Below are 23,053 nucleotides of genomic sequence, written 5' to 3'. Positions count from 1 at the left end.
GCCACCCTGGTCTGGGAACCACAGTCTGCTTGGAAATGACTGTTCCCACAGCACAATAATGCAGGGTCATAAAACAAGTGAAAAAACACACAAACGAGAATTGTCTGTCTTTAAAATTTTGGTATTTTGCTTATTGTAGATCTTTTGTTATGGATTTTGGTTCTTTAAAATGTTCCATTAAAATATTATTTGTTATCTCAAAGAGAAATCTGTACTCTCATGTTCACCATAGCCATTATTCACATATAGCCAAGGCGAGGAAGCAACCCAACCATGGGGCGATGAATGGATGGATCAAGAAAATGTGCTATATAAACACAAAGGAATATTATTCAGTCATGGCAAAGAATGAAATCCGGCCATTTGTGACATGTCTGAATCTGAAGGTCATTATACTGAGTGAAATAAGTCAGACAAAGGAAGACAAATACTGCATGGTGTCACTTACATGTGGAATCAAAAAAACAAAAAACAAAAAACAAACCAAAACTTGAATTTATAGAAACAAAGTAGAATGGTGGTTGCCAGAATTGCAGGCAGAGGTAAATGGGGAGAGAATGGCAAAAGGATACAAACTTTGAGTTATAAGATGGGTAAGATCTGAGGACCTAATGCGTGATGTGGTGACTGCAGTTGATAATACTGTACTGTAGAACTGACATTTGCTAAGAGAGCAAAACCTTTGTTATCACCAAAAAAATAAGGGTAAATATGTGAGGCGATGTCCGTGTGGGAACTCGGTTGTGGGAATACCTTCACAGTGTTTACATATAAGAAGTCACCACATTGTCCACTTTAACTATGTTGTAAGTCTGTCAGTTATACCTCAACAAAACTGAAGAAATTATTTGTCTTGATTCCTGAGAATTTTTGTGCCCCTTAAATTTTGCCCTTGAGGTGAATCTCTTAACCCTAATCTTGGCTCTTGCCTGTTGTATTGAATAATTGAATAATGATCCATTTAAAAAGTAATAAGATAAAATATAGAGATAATAATAATAAGATAGTAATAAGATAGAATATAGAGATGAAACTAACATGATGGAAGTTAGGATAAAAGTAAATGAGGAAATTCAGAAAATCCACTTTGTACGTTTAGGACTGGGGATTCATGGTTTAATGTCAGTTCACATAAAAAGGAATTCAGAGCTTTAGCTGGCTGTAGGCTCAGTGTCATATAGTTATTTAAACACGAATACAATTCAATCTGCAGAGAATAAGGAACCACGATGGCAACTTTATTCCTCACTGGACAGACCCCTGGAGAGCTGCTAGTTCCTGCATTTAAAAATCCATTTCAATTAAGTAGAGCATATTCAGGGGACTGAGAAATAGAGAGAATCTGGAAATTATATCCTTGTGAAGAATAACAGAAGGAAAAGGGATGGATTATTTTTGGGAAGAGATTAAAATTGTCAGGCACAAAATAGCTCTTTTCAAATACAGTGGTTCTCAAGGCTGCCTGCACGTTAGAGTCACATGAGTTTTTAAAACTTCAGACGCACAGATCACACCCCAGATAAGATGAATCAGACTTCTGCAGATGGGATCAGAAGTTATGCTCCCCGGATGACTCCAATGTGCACCCAACTTTGAGAATCACTAATTAGAAAAATTGTCAAGTGGCAGAAAATTAGCCTCATTTTATTATATTTTATGGAATAGAACTAATTTCCAGATATGGAAGATTCTGAGTTACTTTGGCTCAACATAAAAGGCACATTTTAACTCGCATTTTCTAGAAGTCCTTTGATAGGAGTAGACCCACCACAATTACAGTTGGTGCAGAGGCTGAGTGTTGTGGAGGACTCTTTTGCTTTGGCTGAGAAGGTGAATTGGATAATTTCTAATAGTCTTTCTATCTTAATAATTTTATTACCCTGTCCCCCAAATTCTTTAGCAATCCCCTTTAGAATGAACATCCTTTGCCTACTTTGACCTTAGAGTTATAGGGTCAGTTACTGACTAACCTACTCATTTCTGCTTTCCTGCTCAATTTAGATAGATTAAAGCTGGAAGAATGACATTTGCAATGAGAGCTATTAGTCTGAGCAGATTATCTCCATGATAATCTAATTGCACAGGTACAAATACTTTGCAGAAATGAGTATTTGACAGACCATTTCTACGCTTTCTGTGTGTGTGTGTGTGTCTGTGTGTGCGCTGAGTATAAACTAGAGCATCTTAGATGAAACATAAATATTAGGTTTTAACTTTAATTACATTCTGTTTAGCAGAGAACGGGCAGGATGTAGTTTTACTCCCTGGAGAGTTGTGGGTGGGAGAGCAAGGTCAGTACAGACAACTGTCCTTCATCTGTTTAAAACAAGCACACTTCTTTCTTTACTTACTTCAGTGATAGAATGATAGATGATATATATGTACATAAGATATTGAGATAATAAAAAGCCCCGTGAACCAGAAGCATTAAATAAATCATACTTATGAGACTATGCCCCTTCCAAAATGAACATTTCTATTTGTCTACACTTATTTCCAAATACTTTCTCCTGATAGCTGACTGCTTCTTATTCAACTTAAATATTTAAAATCATTTACCTTTTCCCATAATATATATACTAATTAAAATATTTCATAAATCCTGGAAAATTTCCTTAAACAGGTAAAAATGATTCATATTGAATAATGAAAACCTTAATCGCTAACAAACACTATAATTCACTTAAAAATAATATTATGGAGTCTCGTCTTGTGATTTGTCACTCTTCAGGTTACTGTTAATATTTTTCTCTGCGCACAGTTGCAAAACGGTGTAAAAGAGCATGAAAAGCTGAGTATGATGTCATTACCGCTGCTTTAAAAACTGTTCATTCATTTAAAAAATCTTGCCTGAGTTGCCTATTCTGTGCCAGCCCATGTGCCTGGCAATTGGCCTGCATTGTGGGCAAGATAGACAAACTTACTCCCAGCATGAAGTTTGGGGGATAGATGATAAACAAACACACGAGGGCATACATAATATAGTTTCAGGCATTGACAAGTGCTATTAAATCAATGCGGGGCAAGGGGATGGAAGGTCATAGGGAAACCAGATGCCGTATCATGGGGATGCTCAAGTATCACTATGGAGGGGGCTACATGGTGACGAACTAAGGTCTCTTGCCAACAGCCAGTGCCACCTGGCCAGCCACATGAAGAAGCTGTCTTAGCCTTGGACCCTCCTGCCCCTAGTCAAGCTTCAGATGACGACAGCCCCGGCTAACATCTTATGGTAACCTCATGAGAGCCTTTGCACCCAGAGCACCCAGCTAAGCCCCTCTTGAAATTCTGACCCACAGAAAATGCGGGATAACAAATGCTTATTTTTTTAAGTCATGCAGTTTTGGAGTATTTTGCGGTGCAAAAGAAATAACTCGTGTAAAATCTTTCAGGCAGGATCAGCTTGGCAGCTCTGAGGAATGGCAGAAAGGTCAGCGTGGTTGGAGATCAGTTGGGATGGAGAGAGTGGTGGACCATTTCCATCTATGGTCTATTTTTGTTAATGGAACGTAAGTGAACTTTTTGCAAATACTCAATATATATTTTGTGTTAGTGGTTCTTTCATTATCTTCTTGGATTTTATAACTTATAGTAAACCATGTACTTAACAAATCTTCATTTAAAAGTTACATACAATGTAAAATACTGTATTTCAGCCATGGTCAGGTTACTGAGTTTTCCAGTGGCTACTGCATACCTCAGAGCTTCAGGTTTGGTTCCAGACCACAATAAAGCAAATATCTCAATACAGCAAGTCAGATAATTATTTTTGTTGTTTTCCAGTGCATATAAAAGCTATGTTTACACTATACAACAGTCTTTTAAGTGTGCAATAGCATTATGTCTGAAAAAGCAATGTACGTACCTTATTTAAAAAACACCGCTGTTGGAGAAATGGTGCTGATAGAATTGCTCGATGCAGAGTTGCCACAAACCTTCAGTTTGTGAAAAACACATTGCGAAGCTCAATAAAGCAAAGTATAATAAAACAAGATATACCTGTACACTTTTTTGTAAAACAGAGAAATCCTTTGGCTCGATTAACCATCAGAAAGCATGATGAAGCAACTCAAATCCTCCAAACATTAGTATTATATAGATTGGAAAATAGATACTAAAAATGTCAGGATGTGTAGTGATGACTGGCTATTACTGATGATCAGACACAGATGGAGTCTTCAAAGATAAAATAAAAACAGCAATTTTTTTATTATTAAAAAGGAAATCTCTTTGCTTTTTGACTCATAATTTAAAAACCATTGGGGAAAAATAAGCCATTGTTAAAATGCCTTTTGGATCAAGCCAGTGTCTGTGAAAGATAAGAATAATCAGAAAATTAATTTTCTGTATTAGGATTTTGTTTGTACCTAATAATCATTTGCTAGCTTTCATCACCCAGTGGGAAAGTGATACCTCAAAACAATGCTTCCCTGGCTTCTCTCACATCTCCGTGGGAGCACTAGTCCTTTTGCAAATTCTTCTCAAAGAATATTGGGAATTTCCTCCGGAGACTGGACTGTCTTTTATATTCTCCATTAGCTAGTGTTGGGGACCCAAAGCAGGCCACCCCCAAATATGCCTCAATGACATATTGATAATTTAAATAAAGTTTACCTAAGAAACAACCAATGTCAAAGAAGCACTTTGACCCTCCTCTCTGTCTCCCTAAAAGCAGGAGATAAATTTCCCATGTGAGAGGCGCAACCCCTAAATCTGGATATAGGACAGCCTTGTCTTGGGCTGAGAAGCCTGTTTAAAACAAACCTTGTTATTCCTTTAAATTACTACTCCAAGCTCAAACTCTGTTTAATTTTTTTTTTTTTACTAATTAGTTAGCTTAAGCACCCAGGGCCTAGATTTCTTGTTCCATCAACATGACACAAATTTATTGTTTTTTTTTTTTTTTTTGCCTTGAAGGTATAAAATCTGCCTGCTCTGAGCACTTCTAGGTCCCACTGCTGTGAGAACTCTGTGCACATGAATTAAAATTTACGTTTTTTCCCCTCCTGTTAGTCTTTCTTGTGTCCATTTTATTTAGAAGTCAAGATGGATAGAGGGGGAAATTTCCCCGTCCTCGACACTAGCGGCTACTCCCAAACTTCCTACCCTGAGTCAAACCAGCAGGCTCTCGTGGTGACCCCATAAGCAGTCACGGGTACCACCAAATGCTCTGCTGCCAGCGTTACTGGTGCTCCTTGAAGCTTATTCCAAGGACTATGATGTCCAGTGTTTAGACTGTGGCTGTTTGCTCCAGGGGTAACGAGTGATACCAAATACCCTTGTGAAGATGCCCCTCTGCTGTTTAGACACACAGTGTCTTGGCCAAGTTTGCCATCTGATGTCAAGGATCCTGTGCTGGCACTAAATGCATCGCCTCTTGTTGCAGTGCCACCTCCAATTCATCTAGACACTTTCATTATTGGTAGCTAGATCAGAATTAAGTGAAACACCTCTTCTAGGTATTTCTAGACTAAACATTTCAATTCCCTCAACCTAGTAATCCATCATAAGTCCACGGGAAGCTGGCTTTGATGATCATTTGATTGATCAATCCAACTACATTCAGAATTATTGTCTCTAAACAAAGTATTGCCCCTTGAGTCTCCTTCCCTTAGGAAAAATTCATTTTTAGCAGCTGTCTCTAAAATCTGATGTCAGTAGTCCCATTGTTGGTCTGTCCTGCTGTTTTCCTTGGTGCCTTACGTTAATACCGGGTAGTCAGGCCGTCTTCAGCATAATCGGCCCTTCCTTCTTCTGTACTTCTCATGTGTATTTCATCACCAACTCATGTATTCTACTCAACAATTTCTTCCTATACGGCTCCTCTTTTCCATTCTACTGCACTTGCCCTAGTTTGGGGCATTATCATGTTCATAGAGACCAGCATTTTCAAGTGTGCTCTGCAGGTCCCTGGATCCCCAAAACACGTATAGAGGGTCAATGAAATCAAATCTATTTTTACAAAAATACTAAGAAATTATTTATCTTTTCCACTATGTTGACATTTGCACTAACAGCACAGAGTGATGGTGGCTAAAAATGTTGGTTCTGAGCACCAATTAAGTCAATGGCACCAAACTTACTAGTAGCTATTTTATCCTTCAGCGTGTAAGAGAGAAAACATCTCTTTCTCTACTCAGCTTAGGCTCTCCTGCTGGGGCCCTGGAGACTGGACTGACAGATGACAGATTAACAGGACGAACGTGCAAAATTTGTTTAATATAAATTTTATGTGACATGAAGGTAATGAAGACCTGGAGAAGGAGTTAAGCCTGAGCATTTTTATCCTAGATTTGATGAAGAATGGAAAGTTGTAGAAAAATGTGATAAGACAAAAGGGCATGAGCTATTTGTTCATTTGGATTCCTCTGGACGCCCCTACGCCATTGGAAGTAAGGGATCTCCTTTGCTCCTGGTACAGGGAAGGTGATGCTCACATGAAGGTCTTATGACCTAATGTAGGGGGAAGGAGGATATCAGAGTTTTTCTTGCACTTGTTGTTTCTCAAAATCCTTCACTTTAAAATATTCAATATGCCGAAGCGCCGCATTTGGGGGTATCTGAACCCTGTCATCTACCAAGTGAGTTTCATTTGAGAATGTCTTTGATGAGCAGTAGAAATTACAAATTTGACTAGATCTCAACCTTTGCATTCACATCTTTTAAATATTCTATGTCACAAATAGGAAGCATTCATAGAGCCCGTCCACTACAAACTGTTGTCCGATGGTGGCCTTGAGGGAAAGTCCTTCCTGTTGTTTGATTTGTGAGATGAACTTACTGCTTCTCCATGCAACATTTTTAACTTGAAACTGGCAGAGCAAAATATGGTTGCTCAGATTTGATTATTTGGCAGACATTTCCTCAAAAATGAACAAAGTGAGCCTGTTGTGTCAAGGAACACAACTGACAGTGTTTGTTGCTAATAATAAAATTTGAGCTAACTAACTACAAATTTTGGAAATCTGTATGTGCTACTGTGAGCTTCCCAACACTTATAGACTTTTTTCCCTTCTCTGATCAGTGTTCATCTTGCTATTAACAAAAGTGTGGCAGGGTCAAGAGCCACACTTCGGCACCTCAGCTCCAGATTTTGTGCTCTGAAGCTCTTCTTCTTCCTTTTGCTTTCTATAGAACAAATAAGGTCCAAACCCTTAACATGCCAACCAGGTGACATCTGTCCATCCTGTGGAATGACTGAGGATCAGCTGTGGCAGTGGGGGTGGGATAGACATCTGGAGATACTGACAGGTGATTCAGTGAGGGGTTCATGAATGGGGGGCATCCTGGTTGGTGGCCTATATGAAGTGGACAGGCTGGACTGACTTCCCCTAGGCAGTCCTTCCAAAGACAAGAACTAGATTTAATTATTTGAATTGAACTAGGAATATTAAGGCTTAGCCGCTGGCTAGCAGGGCATATTGGAGGCACTGTCAATCTGGGGCCCTAGCTTGATGTGAGTTTCTTTTGGGGACCCCCAAAGTGTAAACAATACTTTTTTTTCTAGGGGTGCCAAATGCACCCTTGGGAAAGCTGTTCTTGTGTAGAAGCCAAGCATTAACTTGCTTCCCTCCTGAAAATACAATGACTTGACTTAAAGTGGTCATAAGACATCTTCAAGGGTTTAAAGAAAAACCTCCAATTGATTCAATTGCCCTCAGATGACTATAGCAATCCCTCCAAATTGAAGTTACCCTTGGTTACTTCTCAGAATAACTGGCTTGTTTTTTACGTTCACTTTGTAGATAGCTATTCCTATGATGGGGGGGTAATTCAATTAGAAAAAGTGGTATGAAATTTGTCTTTGTCTTTCATCAAAGTGATCAATGGTATCAACGCAGTGCTAAAAGTTGTACAGACCAGTCTCAACTCACTGACAAGCATTGTAAGGATGACAGAATTACCTAAGATTTCTTTTTCTGGAAGGCTGAGGTGAAGAATGAGCAACTGCTGATATGTATTTACTGTACCTGAATTAATGTCTCCAGCCAAGTAGAAAGGTCAGTACAGAAGCTTCAGGTGAAGTCCACCTGTGTTTCTAACGTAGGCCCTGATGGTTCACGCTATTTGTTTGGCTGGTCATGTCCTGGACCCAGCAGGGCGTGGTTGTGGTCAGTTCTGTAGGTTGGCTTGGAGTCTTATTAATAGTCTTAATTAAGACTATTACTGGACGAGAAAAATTGAATAGATTAGGTCTTAGTCTCTGTCATGTTAATCAGAATGGCTGATGTGGTGGTGCACTCACTGAAAAATTCGTAGAAGCCAAGATGATGTGGAAAAGAGGGGTGGATATTATCCTTGACTCGCCTATATTTCTGCACATCTGATGAACAGAGGCACTGATTACCTTTGTTCTGGGCCATCTTTTCAGAATTTTAGTGTGGTGAATAGTCTTGGAAGACAGATAACGTCTCTTCCAGAGCAAAGTTCAGACGTGATTACAGTCTTGGAAAATAGACACAGAGCTTCCCTACAGAACAAAGGGCAGGCACACTTAATGCCCATTGTAAGAGACTTGGGTTCCCTAAGCTCTAAGTTCCTCTCCTGTAATGCAACCCGTGGTGTGTGCACATGCCATCCGGCCCTGTGTTGTCACCCTGTTGGAACTGGAGAGCAGGGATCAGCATAAGAAAATGCTAAAGCTCCGGCTATGAGTAATGCTGTGAATAATTAAGTGCTGTATTTCTGGAGTCTTGTGTCCTCTGCAAGCATCCCAGAAACTATGACAGACTAGCTTGTTCGCTTGCAGGTAGGGTAAGATGTCAGACTCTCCCAGTTCTTGACATGCTGGCGCAGTATTTCCCTTAGATTTCTTTCTTTCCAAACCCCAAACGACCGCCTGGTTATGCTACCAAAATAGACTCCCTAAGATTCACCTAAGGGTGGCAAACAAAGACCTATGCACCTGGGCTGGCAGAGGGGTGGTCTGACTCAGCATTCATCCATACTCTCCCCTTGCTCATTACGCTTGCCGGATTGCTGAGCCACTATGTTTTACATGAGCAATGGATGTACTTTTAACTTGAGGAAAGTTTTTTCCTATTAATAACAATGTTATAATGAATATTGCCTTTTCATGTTATATACATTTTGCCACAATAAAAAAATAGCCTCATCCTCTTAGGTTTGGTTAATGATTACATTTGTTAACATGTGTAAAAAATTTAGATTATGCCTGATCCATATTAAAGGCTGTATGTGGATTAGTCGCTAATTATTATGGTTGAATCTGGGCTTCAAGAAGTTTCTGTTTCAAAATTTTGGATCACAGGATCAAGACTAAGTGAATATTGTTTTGAATTTGTATTTTGGAATATGCCTCATCTATAGGGAAATTTCTAGGGAATTACTGGGTCAAAGAACATGCTAATTAAAACAAACAAGCAAATATACAATGAAAAATATTTGTCCCACCGCTGCCCCTACCCATACAGTTCTCTTCCCAGGTATCCAATGTTATCCTTTCAGAAATACTTATGTAAATACAATCCAAATACATACATTCATGGTCTTTCCCCCTTTTAATTTCTTTTAATGTTAATGATTATGTATTTTACACATTGTTTTGTATCCTAAATTTTCTGTTAAGGTTGTTATTTTGAGATCTTTCTGTATCAGTCATAAAGAGCTCCCTCATGAGTCTTTTAATTGCTGCATACTTTTATACTGTATGGATTTTCCTTCCCAGTGCCCTATCCGTCCCACACATTTTTTTAACCCTGTCAATTGTAGACACAAGACGGTTAACGTGGCTTTCCCACTGCTGCATCATTTGGCTTCTTGTTTAGTAGCAATATATTCTCTCCCTTAATTCTCAGTGATCGCATTTTATATTCTTTAAGCACCAGTACTCTTCATAATCACTCTATTAATTGTTTGATTGATTTTGCTTTGCTCATAGGGTACTCTTTTTTACTTTTTTTTTAAACTTCAGGTCATATAGTTATCCTCTGAAATAGGACAAGGAGCTCCAAGTCCTGCCAGAGAAAACTCAAGATGTCTCTAGGAGAAGAAAACACTCCCAGATGTTTGACTTTTGTTTCCTCTTTATTATGGTTGTTAGCAAAGACCTGCAATGATTGTGATGGTCGTTTGCAAAGGCTGAGGTTGGCTGGCTCAGCTCGAAGACTCTGATGTGTGATGTTTTTGTTCAGAATTGACAAGGATGGTATAAGATTAAGCAAAGGGTAGCAGGACTTTATAGAGCTTTTTTGAACACTTACACCTTCTCTGCCAAGACAGCTGCTTTTATGATGTTGACTTGTGCTTAGTATGTTTGTCTCCATACTTCCCTTGGCTTAGAGTTTATTCTGATTAAAACACTAATTATTAACATTCCTATTTACCAGGAATGGTGGTCTGGGATAGTCTGGGAGTGTAATCTCGTTTGGTCTGTTAATTGGTTTGCACTCTTAGCTCATTTTAAAATGCTAAGAAAGGTCCTGGAGGCAAATGACGTAATTAAGCTGGAGTATCGGTCACTTCTTACTGCCTCTTTCTCCAGTGAGCAGAGACTGTCTGCAGACAGAAACGAAGTCTACCTAAAAGAGAAGCAATTAAGGTTCCAATTTACAGTTTAAGTAAGGATGAATCTTATTGTACCTTAGACGGTCTTTGTGAAATTTGATTATTATGAAGTGTGAAATGGGAAAAGTACGCTTAGGAGATCCACGTAGTAATGTTCTGATTGAAAGCAACATTTAAGACTTCGTGGTGGGGTGGCTTACCGTGTAGAAACACAAACTCTGGAGTTAGATAGATCTGAGTTTTGGTCCTGGTTGTAACATCTGGTGTTTAACATCTATTTAACTTACTATCTGTAAGATATTGGTCAAATTATCCTAAATTTCAGTTTCCTCATCTTTAAAACGGATATAAAAATAGTTGCAGAATAATATGCTTTAAGGATACATGAGTTAGCATAAGTCAAATAGCTCAGGCATCATAGGCTTTTAATAAATGTTTATCTTTTTTTTTATAAGTCTTATGTGATTGACGGAGAGTAATTAGAAATAATAAATGACAGCAATGGCAACAAAACTCCATCTGTGAAAATCTTTCTCGCTGCAGGTCACTTAGATAAAGGCAGCCAGCCCTTCTGGAGAAAAGCATCTCTCCAAATGCCTTGAAATGTTTTCTTCACATAGACACATCTTGAGTTTTCTCTGGCAATCTTTATTATCAGTTTGATTAGGGGCTTATCATAAGCCAAACAGATTAGTCTGGATTTAAAAAGCAGGGACTTCACAGAATGGCCATCATTCAAAAGCCCACAGATGACAAATGCTGGAGAGGCTGTGGAGAAAGGGGAACCCTCCTACACTGCTGGTGGGAATGCAGTTTGGTGCAGCCACTGTGGAAAACAGTATGGAGATTCCTCAAAAGACTAGGAATAGACTTACCATATGACCCAGGAATCCTGCTCGTGGGCATATATCCAGAAGGAACCCTACTTCAAAAAGACACCTGCACCCCAGTGTTCATAACAGCACTATTTACAATAGGCAAGACATGAAAACAGCCTAAATGTCCATCCACAGATGACTGGACAAAGAGGATGTGGTATATTTATACAGTGGAATAGTACTCAGCCGTAAAACTGATAAAATAATGCCATTTGCAGCAACATGGATGGCCCTGGAGAATGTCATTCTAAGTGAAGTAAGCCAGAAGGAGAAGGAAAAATGCCATATGATATCGCTCATATGTGGAATCTCCAAAAAAACAAAAAAACCCAAAAAGAACCAAATGAATTTATTTAGAAAGCAGAAACAGACTCATAGACATAGAAAACAAACTTATGGTTACCAAGGGGTGGGGAAGGGTGTGGGAAGGGATAAATTGGGAGTTTGAGATTTGCAGATACTGACAAATATGTATAAAATAGATAAACAACAGTTTATACTGCATAGCACAGAGCACTATATTCAATATCTTGTAGTACCTTATGGTGAAAAAGAATATGAAAATGAATATATGTATGTTCCTATATGACAGAAGCTTTATGCTGTACACCAGAAATTGACACAACATTGTAAACTGACTATACTTCAATAAAAATATAAAAGAATGCACATTTTACAATTTTGCGGACCAATTACTTTCCTGTAGATAATATTAATTTATATTGTAAAAGTGTCAGGATGCCCAGCACTCTCTTTGGATGCTATCATTCTAAGTCTCCTCATTCCCATGGGTGAAAGTTATTTTCTTATTTTTATTTCAATTGTAGCCTCCTTATGTTTTTAAGCAATTTGTATGTGTTCTTCAATGATTTGCCTATTATCCTTTGCCCATTTTCCACTGGCTTATTTGTCTTTTCTTATTAATCTCTTGCAATTATTTGCACTTCAGGGATACCAGCCTTTTGTCTGTTACACGTGTTACAATGTTTTTCTCCTTGTCTGACACTAGGTGGCTTTCTTAATAGTGTCTTTCATAATACAAAAGTTTAAACTTTTTGTGTAATCCAATTTGTCAGATTTTTCATTATTAATTCTGAATTTCCTTTCTTACTTAGGTTCCCTCCAGCATCCAAAAGTTATAGAATATTGTCTAGTTTATATGTATTAATGTTTTAAAAGATATATTGCTCACATTTGCATTTTAATATTTAGTGTCTTTGTATATGTTGAGAGATTAAGAATTCACTTAAAATTCTTTCAAATCATAAATAGTTGTCCTAATGCAACTCATTACATAGCTCATCTTCCCCAAATTATTTGTAATGTCAGTTTAATCACATATTGTATTTCCACATATATCTAAATTTATCTATTTCTATACTAGTGTTTTAATTAATAGTAGATTAAATATTTTTCATATTTAGTGGGACAGGTACCTATTTGTTATTCTTCTTTATAAAAAATTTCTCAGCAATTCATTCATATTTGTTTTGTCATTCCCTATCTGGACCCCTTTTTAAGTTTCAAGATCCGGCTTTGATATTTTAATGAGAATTTCAGTGTGTCTATGAATCTGTTCGGGTGGGATTAACGTCTTAAGACATTCTGTCTTCTGACTGTGACTCGTGGGTCGTCTCTTCACTTGTTTAGCTTTTCCGTTCTGTCCTGTGATGGAATTTTACTCACGGAGCTCTTCTGCTTCTCTTTCTAAGTTTCTTTCTAGGTATTTCGTAGTTTTTGCCACAGTTGTAAATAATACATTTGTCTTATTGTATTTTCTAACTGGTTATTTTCACATATAGAAAAGCTATTGATTTTTGTTTATATTTCTTGTGTACAAAAATCTAATTTAATTCTTAATACGTATCTGAGTTGAATCTTTCATATTTTGGGGCTATTTAATGAGATTACATGGAATAATGATGATTTTGCCTTTTCCAATATTTATGCAGTTTATTTCACTTTGCCTGTTACATGAGTTTGAACCTCAAAACAATGTTGAATAATATAGTGACAGTGGACCTCCCTGTCTAATTCCTGATTGTAATAAAACTGTGTTTCATTGTTCACCAATTAGTCTGTTCGTGGTTGGTTTTTGAAAAATACTCCTCATTAAAAGATTTTGTTTTGATTTGGAGGAAACAGTGACGTGGGAGAAAAATGAATTAATTGGTGTGAACATTATCAGCAATAACCCTTTGGAAGATAAGGGTCCAAATAACTGAACCAGGGGGATATACTGGAATCTCAACCACACCAAAGGGAAATACTTATTTAATTAAGCCCCAAATTATTGCAGCAAAGCAAGGTGCTCACAGTCTCTACAGAGCAGAAATCTGGGACAGAGGAAGCATGGATGGTGGGTCTGAACACCTCAAAAATTATTTTCTCTCAATGTCTCTTAAATTTGTACCTCACCAATTTAATTCTGGAACAAAGCTAGTTCATAATCAGAATATATATTCATGTGACATTCTTTAATTAACAGGGAAACAAAACAAAAACAATGAAAATAACCTAGAAAAACAATGAATAAGAACAAAACAAAACTCGCTAAAATTTGTCTGTGTGCTGTAATGATTCTCTGCATCGCTTCAGTGTTATAGAGAATTTTCCTAATCTCTATGTTTGTGTCTTCTTGATTTAGTTTTGTTCTCTGATTTTGCCTTTGTGTACTCCTTTCTCTCTGCCCCACTCTCTTATTTTCAGGGTATGCCTGTGTGCACACCTGTATCTCATGGTGGGGAAGATTCATGTGTCTGTCTGTCTCATTGTATCTCTGGGTCTTTCTGTTACTGCCTTTTGATCATTTTCTGTTTTTTTCTCCCTCTTCTTTTGTCTCTTCCTTGGTAGATGCTAACTGACATTCCTTGGTATCTGTCACAGCCACACCCAAAGGACAAACCAAATAACCAATTTAGTAAGTACCCTACAGTACATTCAGCAGGTGGAAAGTAAACCCAACCAAAATATGGTATTTATAAGTCCTCAGGCAGCCCTCCCCTTGATAACACAGATCTTTTATGCTATTTTCGTTATTCCTTTAGGAAACAACCTTATCTGTTGCTTTCACAAAGTATGAATGCATTGGTAATTTATTAACAGAGAGATTCAGGGCAAAGAACATTTTATCAACCTGCTTTCTCTGGAAATAGAATCAACAGTTAGTGATGGGTGGAACAAATGAATAGTCCTGAGTCAGGCTGCCCAGAGCTCAACAGGTAACCCTGAGGGGAGGACTTGGAAATCTCAAAACTTCACATTTTTTTTTTAGAGCTCTGACACACCAGAGACTTCTCTTTTAGTCTGAAATCAAAGCCAAATAGCTTAGTATAATAGATTATGGTAGAAGCTTATATCCATTCACTGAACTTGCATTTCATCCTCCTCTTTTGGGTAGAGGTTGGAAAACTATCAACAACATTTCCTGACTCACTTGAAGCTGTGGGGTCCAGATGTGAGTCAGGTTTTGCCAATTAGATGCACTGGGACAGGACGAGGAGGCAGAAGCAGAGAAGGCTGTCTTCCTGACAAGCACACTCTGGCTGAAGGTTGGTGGGGGATGTGGGAGCCTTTCAGGGTTGTGGCAGCAACAGCAGAAGTAGAAGCTTTGAAACTCCGAATATAGTGAACAGGTGTGATTTGCCATGGTAGTGGCCACCTGACTTCAGGTTGAACACATATATCTGCATGCCCAGAACAGTCCTGATTTAAGCCCATTATGCCAGTGTACTTGTTAATAGAGCCCCACTCACTCTAAAAAATGCTTCTGGTTTAGAGAGTAAAAGTAGTAATCCTACCTCCAATTCTCCAGTTCTTGCAGTGAGACTTTGTAAACTCCTGGGCACATATCCAGAGGGAAGCCTAATTCAGAAAGACACCTGCACCCCAGTGTTCATAGCAGCACTGTTTACAATAGCCAGACATGGAAACAGCCTAAATGTCCATCAACATGACTAGATAAAGAAGTTGTGGTGTATTTATACAATGGAATACTACTCAGCCATAAAAAATGATAAACTAACACCATTTGCAGCAACATGGATGGCCCTGGAGAATGTCATTCTTCTAAGTGAAGTAAGCCAGAAAGAGAGAGAAAAATGCCGTATGATATCACTCATATGTGGAATCTAAAAAAAATAAAGACAAATGAACTTATTTAGAAAACAGAAACAGACTCACAGACATAGAATACAGACTTATGGTTGCCAGAGGGGAGGGGGTGGGAAGAGATAAACTGGGAGTTCGAGATTTGCAGATATTAACTGGTATATTTAAAATAAATAAGCAAGTTTACACTGTATAGCACAGGGAAATATATTCAATATCTTGTAGTAGCTCACAGTGAAAAAGAATATGAAAACGAATATATGTATGTTCATGTATGACTGAAGCATTGTGCTGTACACCAGAAATTGACAACATTAAACTGACTATACCTCAATTAAAAAAAAAAACGACTTTGTGAATACCTAATTACCTTTATTTAAATTTCTTCTGTTTGAAACACCTAGAGTGGTTACTGCTTCCTTTATTGAACCTTGACTGATGTCAATGATAAAGCTAATTAGTGGCCATAAAGACAGATTTTATTCAGTAATAACTACTGCAGTAGGGGAGAGAACCCAGTGTAACCGGAGCTCAAGTCTGCTGAAGTAAAAGGCAGGAGAACTTTCAGATACTGAGATAGGCTAAAGGAAAGACACTTAAGAGTAAGAAAGGGGCATTTGGGCCATGAAACTAGGCTATCAGGTTAATTGATGCTTATCTAGAGGAGAAACAAACTTCCAGTATATTTATGACAGGGAGTGGCTGTGCAATTTGGAGCTCGGTATCCACCGAAGTTAGACCCTTCTTCTCCCATGGAGACAGAGAGCCAGGGTGACCGCTATATCCTTTGTATCCCTGAATGTATTTCAAAGAGATGGCTCCCAGATCCTTCAGGAGACAGATCTGGGTGGTAGGAGATTTACATCTTAAAGGAACAGAGAAAGGATTTATAATTGCAAGTTTTCTCCAGGAAGCATTTTAAGAGGGGACAGATGTCATCCCAAGGACATGGCCTTAAGCTGCCAGAGGCCATGCTTCTAGAGTTTGGTCAGGAAGAGAGTCTTCACCACTGATATACATGGGGTCATGGGATTTTGCTGAAATTACTTTCGGAATGACATTCAATGCCCGTAAATCGTGTGGCATAGACTTTGACTTCAGTACTAACCTTTTTTTTTTGAAAATGACCCCAAGAGGATTAGTGTGGCCCCATCTCTAAGATTAACAGGAACCTGGAATGGGGAGCTTTGGGTGCACATTTATAAATATGCAATAAAACATTTCTTTTCCTACTGCTTGTGTGTGTTTTTAAAAGATACTTACTTTGATATTTATTAATTCCTATCCCTCGATTCCAAACAGGCAGAGAAGAAGCAAAGGAAGACTAAAATATTATAACTTGTAAATACAAGGGATCTATTTTGTTGCCTTGAACACTGAAAAGGAACCTAGATGCACTCCTGTCCCCGTGACTGAGCTGCCACATCCAGCTTCCCAGCACTGTCTCTGAGTCTGGCCTCTTGTGGATCGTCTGCATTTCTCATCAAGACAGTCAATATTTTGGGATCAAGAATTTAGGGGCAAAGGCCTCTAAATGATTTCTCATCCATGCAGAGGGAAAAATGTATTTGTTCTCCAGAAAGAGGCACAAAGCAAAACATTTGATTATACCACTTTGCCTGGCACTTGATTTATCTTACCAGTAAATCTGCTTTTAAAAATAGAAAGCAAATTATTATGCCTGAGTGACTTCAGAACCTTCCTATCATTCCAATTTGCACCCGTGTTGCTTCCAAGGAGGGTACTGGGGGGCTGTGGGTGCACGGGAGTAAAGAGGAGCAAGGGAGGAGCTGAGGAGGATCTAAAGAAATGGGGAGGAGGCGGATGGTGCCAGCACCTCAACAGTTTGAAATTACAGCCTGGATGAATGACTTACTGTATTCCCGCAGCTGGACTGAAGCTTGCTTGTCTTGGAAGGAAACCCAAGAAGATTAATTCTTGAGGTAGGAAGTAAAAGATCACATACATTCCAAGGTGGCTGGACTATTATTTGCCGAGAATATTTTCATAAAAAATTTTGCACATCCACACCCTTTGAAAAAACATGATCTGGAGACAGTGGTATGAAGAAACTAAAAAATCACGAACGTTTCAAGGTTGAGTATTTTCCTCTTGGTCTTGATTTTATTTGGAGGAGGGGGAAGAAAGAAAGAACTTCGTAAGAACAATTTTGAACAAGTCAGTTCAAGATAGAGAATTGCTGGTGAGAACTAAATTATGCACTACTTTAATTTTTTTTTAAATTAACTTTGTTTTTTTAAAGCAGTTGTAGGTTCACAGCAAAACTGAATGGAAAGTACCGAGATTTCCCATATACCCTCCGCCCCCACACAAGCACAGGCTCTCCTATTATAAACATGTTACACCAGAGCGGTACGTATGTTGTAATTAACGAACCTACCGTGACACATCATACACGTCACTACCATCCAAAGTCCATAGCTTACATTAGGGCCCACGCTTACTGTTGTATGTTCTATGGGTTTGGACCAATGTATAATGACATATATCCACCATTATAGTGTCATACAGAGTAGTTCCACTGCCCTAAAAATCCTTTGTGCTCCCCTGTTCATCTCTCCCTCCCCCATTCCTTGCCAACCACTTACATCGACATCCGCACACTGCTATAAACATCTGTGTGCAGGTTTTGGGTGGACATCAGTTTTCAACTCCTCTGTGTAAATGCCAAGGAGTGTATTGCTGGGTAATAGGGTGACAGTAACACTATTTTAATTTTTATAAGATTTTTATTTTAACCATTAACTTCATCTTCCTGTAGATAAACTTTTACTGTGTTTTCAAGATCCAGAAGCATCACACACTTTGTTTTCCTTTATGCAGTTTGATTTTTGAACTCTTCGTTCTTCTGTGGAATGGAATGAAGTGCCCCTGAACCAAAGCATTCTGCTAAGAACTCGGAATGCCTTGTTTTGACTCCCGCTACTGAACTCTGCTTTCGTGTTCAGACTTTAATTTCCTTTGAAGACTGCTCCTAAGATCTCAGTGCTTTTCCTGAGTTGCTGGTATGTAAAATTTATTTTCTCACTTGACATGAAGGAATACCTGGGCTTATTGTTAAGAATTACAGATAACCAAGTAATTTGCAAATATTGTAATTTATATATATGGAATGAGTCAAACTGGCCCTTTAGAGCTGCATGGCTTAGCACCAAATGCATTTTCAAACTCTGTTATATCTCCTCCCTCCCTCTCATCATTTCTTTTTTCCTTCCTTCCTCCCTCTCATCCTTTCTTTTTTCCTTCCTCCCTCCCTCCCTCCCTCCCTTCCTTCCTTCCTTCCTTCCTTCCTTCCTTCCTTCCTTCCTTCCTTCCTTCCTTCCTTATTCACTTATATATTTAACATTTAAACTATAAGCCAGACTGACAGTAGCTGGAGAGAATGAAGGATAAAGCAGTATGGAAATATAACTTATAATTCTGTAACCCTTGCTAGGTAAGATAAAGGATGGAGTCCAGAGACAAATGGATAACTCTGAAAAGCAAGTACCATTAGGAAAAATATGCTGCTGGAGATACAGCTCCAGGAACTATGGCTGAAAACACTCTCGGGTTGAAAATGGAGACTGTGCCCCTTCCACGATTTTCTTAGCATGATATGAATATTGTGATTGGAACACATTTTCATGTTTAGCAAAAGGTGACACTTCCCTCCCCCCCCATCCCCGCTACCTGAGACTTTGTTCATTACCACTGACTTCATTTAGTTGTGATCCCTTAAAAGCCAACCCTGAAAAAAAGGACGTGGGTGTAGGTAGTTTACCTGGGTGGATCCTGGGATGCTCAAGGGAAGGGGCTGAGAAGATGGGAGTGGGAAGTGAGGAAAGCCACTAGAGGGGGCAGTAAATGTGGCGGGCTACCTACGTAGGCAATGGCGTTCAGTCCAGCTGGCGACACTCTGTAGCTTAACATTATCTTACGGAGGGACAGGAAGTTGGGGTATCATTGCCTTCCCTTTTTGTTGACAGTTCCTCCTTGTGTTGAATCCGTAGCCCTTCCAGAAAGCCCACAAGTATGGATGGAAAGAGCCTCATTTTTAGGAGATTTGCATCATAACAGCAAGAATGTGGAAGTATAAAATGCACATTGAAGCAGAATAAGGTTAAGCTTTTTGCATGGCCATCTTGTTAGCAGTCTCTCATAGGGCACAGAGATCCTGCAGGTGGGAGAAGTGAATAGGGAAGGGTGTTTGAGATGGGAAGTTGTCAGTGCACCCAGAAATCATCCATAAGATCTATAACAACTCAGAGAGGGTACTGAGCGATTATGAGAGAGGGCGGGCAGTGGGGTCTGTGTGGGTTTTACAATGTTTAGGTTTTTACTTGGTGAAACGTGAGCTAAATTAAGATTGACATTTCAAAGTCCCCGCTGGTTGCTTTTCGCTGATGCTACATCTACACGTGTTAGATGGAGTATATACCGTCACATACCGGGACAGTTGTAAAGCTACTTCAGAAGGTCCCCAGTGTGATCAGTCTGGGCAAAGCCAGGTTTTTACCTCCCAGAGTTTATCATCATCCTAAGAGCAATGTGCCAGCGTATCTCCCCTTTTAGAAACTTTCAGAGAAGCATGCTGTAAAGGTTAGAGAAATTATTCTCTGTAAAAGTACTTGGGGAATTCTTTACTTATTAAGAACTAAGTAAAAATTCTTTTTAAAAAAATAATGATTCTTTGGCAGTTTCAAAAAGCAGCTAAAAACTACCTGTTGACATAAACATAGTATTAACGTCTACAAATCATATGGTATGTATATGATATATGTGTATAAATATGATATATTTGAATATGTCTTAGTTGGGTAGTTTTTTTTTTTTAACTTTTAGCATAAAGACACTCACATTTCGTACGGGAGTTTGAAATGTGATTGTTGAAGCTATTATTTCTGTCTGAATGGCCATAAGCTGTCAACAGGTCACCCAAAAAACCAAGTGTGGGAAGACAAGGTGTAATTCATAGACAAAGAGACAAAGCCGACCGTATAGGGGGCTTTCCTGTAACTCCTGCGTCAGGATTGACACAATGGTTTTATTATGAGGAGGGACAACAGAAATACAGCCAGATTCCAAGATCTTCATGCATTCAGAGACTGTTCTTTTAAAAATGAATGGTTTTATGTCAAAAGTCAGGCATTTGTAGGTGTGGACATTTTCTCTTCTGTACATTCTCTTATGCAGTTGCAGAAATTAAGTCACTAGCTAGTCAAGACCATTGACCATACGTTGTGGTCTGTACCATTAAAAACAGCTCTATAGTATTTAATTTACATATAATATTTGACGTCTGCTGCTGGCACCGTCCATAACTGGTGAAAATTATATGGAAGACATGACAAATCTTTCCTGAATAGGATGATGGGAAGGGGAATTTGATTTACCTCACATGTGAAATAATTTATACTTTTTGTGCTTATTTAATGTCTGTTTTGTGCATTAGTAAACTGTGAAGACAATAGGTTATGGCACCTTTGTTTGAAGAATTCATAGTCTCTTGGGGGAGACACACATGAAATCTTTTAGCATCATATTTCCTGTTGGTGACAAAAACGCATCCCTTTTTAAGCCTCTGGGGTTAGACTCAAGGGAAGAAAGCCTTTGTAATCAATCTTCTGGATTAGCATTTTAAACTATCTTTTCAGGAAGGTTTAAATCAAAAAGACTATTTTTACAGAGCTTTATTTCTCATCTTAAAAATGAGTGATTGAACTGATTGCTATTTTAAGTCCGTATACAGCTGTAATTCTACACTTTAGTATAAATGGGTTAGGGAGTAGGATTGGGGAGAGTGGGGAAAATCTCTCAAGAAGAGGAAAATGTGGCTTCTAACTTGAAAAACTTTCACAACCTAGTTCCTACACACACGCACATTTCCTCAGACCTTCTGAGACTTTCCTGTGACTGAGTGCACAGCTAATAAGTTTTACATTCTTGTTCTTTGAATCATTCATCTGACTGAAACAACTTGAATTCTTCATATTTTAATTTACACCCATTTTATAAATCTGTGTTACTCAGAAAATCTACACAATCAGATATCGAATTCCGGGAAGAGAGCAGCTGACTTCACTTTATATTTGTCAGATGGAGTGCATTCCTGGTAGGCATATGATTAAATAATTTGGGGCAATTTTGCTTTGGATGTAATCAAGGGAACATAAAACTTCTCAGCAGTAGACGAGCTGGAGGCTCCGGCAGCAGCAGACCCCTGGGAGAGATAAATGTTTTATTTTGTTGGGTTTGGTATGCAGCCTCATTTTGATTATTAGACTTTTTCTTTTTGACTTTTTTTTCCCTACAGCCCCTTTTGCAAAGGTAACATTACAGGGGCTTTAAAAACAGCACGGTGAACGGAGAGAAACTGAACACACCACTAAGGGATGGCGATTAGGCCCTAAAATTGCCCTCTGAGCTGGGCGGTATGTTTACGGCTAACTCCATTCAAATTTGTTCATTTAACCTTGGCATTATTTCAAGTCAAAAAAAACCCTATTCTCTCTTTCAAAGGATATTGTTAATTTAGGAGATACTTGAGAGATGCCAGTGAGGTAGGATATAAAAACACATGGCGAATTCCCATGTGTCTGTCTGTCCCCTGACACCTGACAGGGAAATGGCAATCAAAGTCCAACCTGTCACTTGTACAGGGAGCAGAAAGCTATTGGACATCATCTTGGACCCGCACCCAAAGCCCTGGAGCTACTGCAGTTTGAGTAAGGGTGCTTACGTAAGGGGTGGGAGACAGAGAACGGCTGGGGGATGTAGGGGTTCTCCCTGCCCTTCTGCGTTCAAGGACCTGGAGAATCCTCCCAGACTGACACATTTGTTTAATACCTTCTACGCGTCTGTGTCAGGTCACTTCACCATATACCTACTGCCGTCTAATTGAGCCCTTTCAGTGGGGCTTGGAGCTCTCTATAGCCGGGATTGCCCCGAGCCTTACCTGTCTGAGTGCACGGTGACAGGTCCTTTTAACACCGCCACCCAAGCTGCAAGCCCTGAGCCCTGCCAGGCTCCCCCCACGAGGTCTCACGTGGGTCTGAGAGCACGGCTGCTGCTGTTCCTCCGCCCTGACCCCCGCGTAGGTGGGGTCCGCCCCACTCCTGCGGGGACTGCTCTCTCTAGGTGTTTCTGCCAAGCAGAGCCGCTGGTCTGACAGCTGCCCTGGGGTCCCTTAGCACCAAGTCAGAATCGAGGGCAGTGGCAGCAGGGGGTGCTGTGCGTGGGTGAACGGGATTCAGGGTAGAGCATGGCTTTATGCCCATCTCTGCGCAGCGCTTCTTCGCCCACACCCGAGGCTGCATCGTACCACGATTGCACAGCGCCCCCATTCCCTGCCTCGTTCATTATTGCTTCTTTAACTTCTGTTCTTCACTGCTGTCTTCACTGGGGGTCGAAACTAGTGGCTGGTACATGTCAGGAGACAGAGAGACGGTGCTCCCTTACTCTCTTCATCCTCCCCACCCCTTCCCTCCTTCACACTCCGCTCTTCTCCACCCATCCTTCTTTCTTTAAACATTAAA

General features: G+C 39.3%; 1 long non-coding RNA gene across 1 annotated transcript; it reads left to right on the top strand.

Annotated features, from left to right (window-relative positions):
• Positions 1–18,125: 18,125 nt before the first annotated feature.
• LOC140691251 (uncharacterized) lies at positions 18,126–19,153 on the top strand. The gene is made up of 3 exons (XR_012066820.1): positions 18,126–18,222; positions 18,360–18,541; positions 18,973–19,153. It is a non-coding gene; the product is annotated as an uncharacterized lncRNA (long non-coding RNA).
• Positions 19,154–23,053: the final 3,900 nt, after the last annotated feature.

This window comes from Vicugna pacos, chromosome 34, assembly GCF_048564905.1.
Source record: "Vicugna pacos chromosome 34, VicPac4, whole genome shotgun sequence".
Lineage (NCBI taxonomy): Eukaryota > Metazoa > Chordata > Mammalia > Artiodactyla > Camelidae > Vicugna > Vicugna pacos.
The sequence above is the reverse complement of the archived record's forward strand: the minus strand, read 5'-3'. Positions and strand labels throughout refer to the sequence as shown.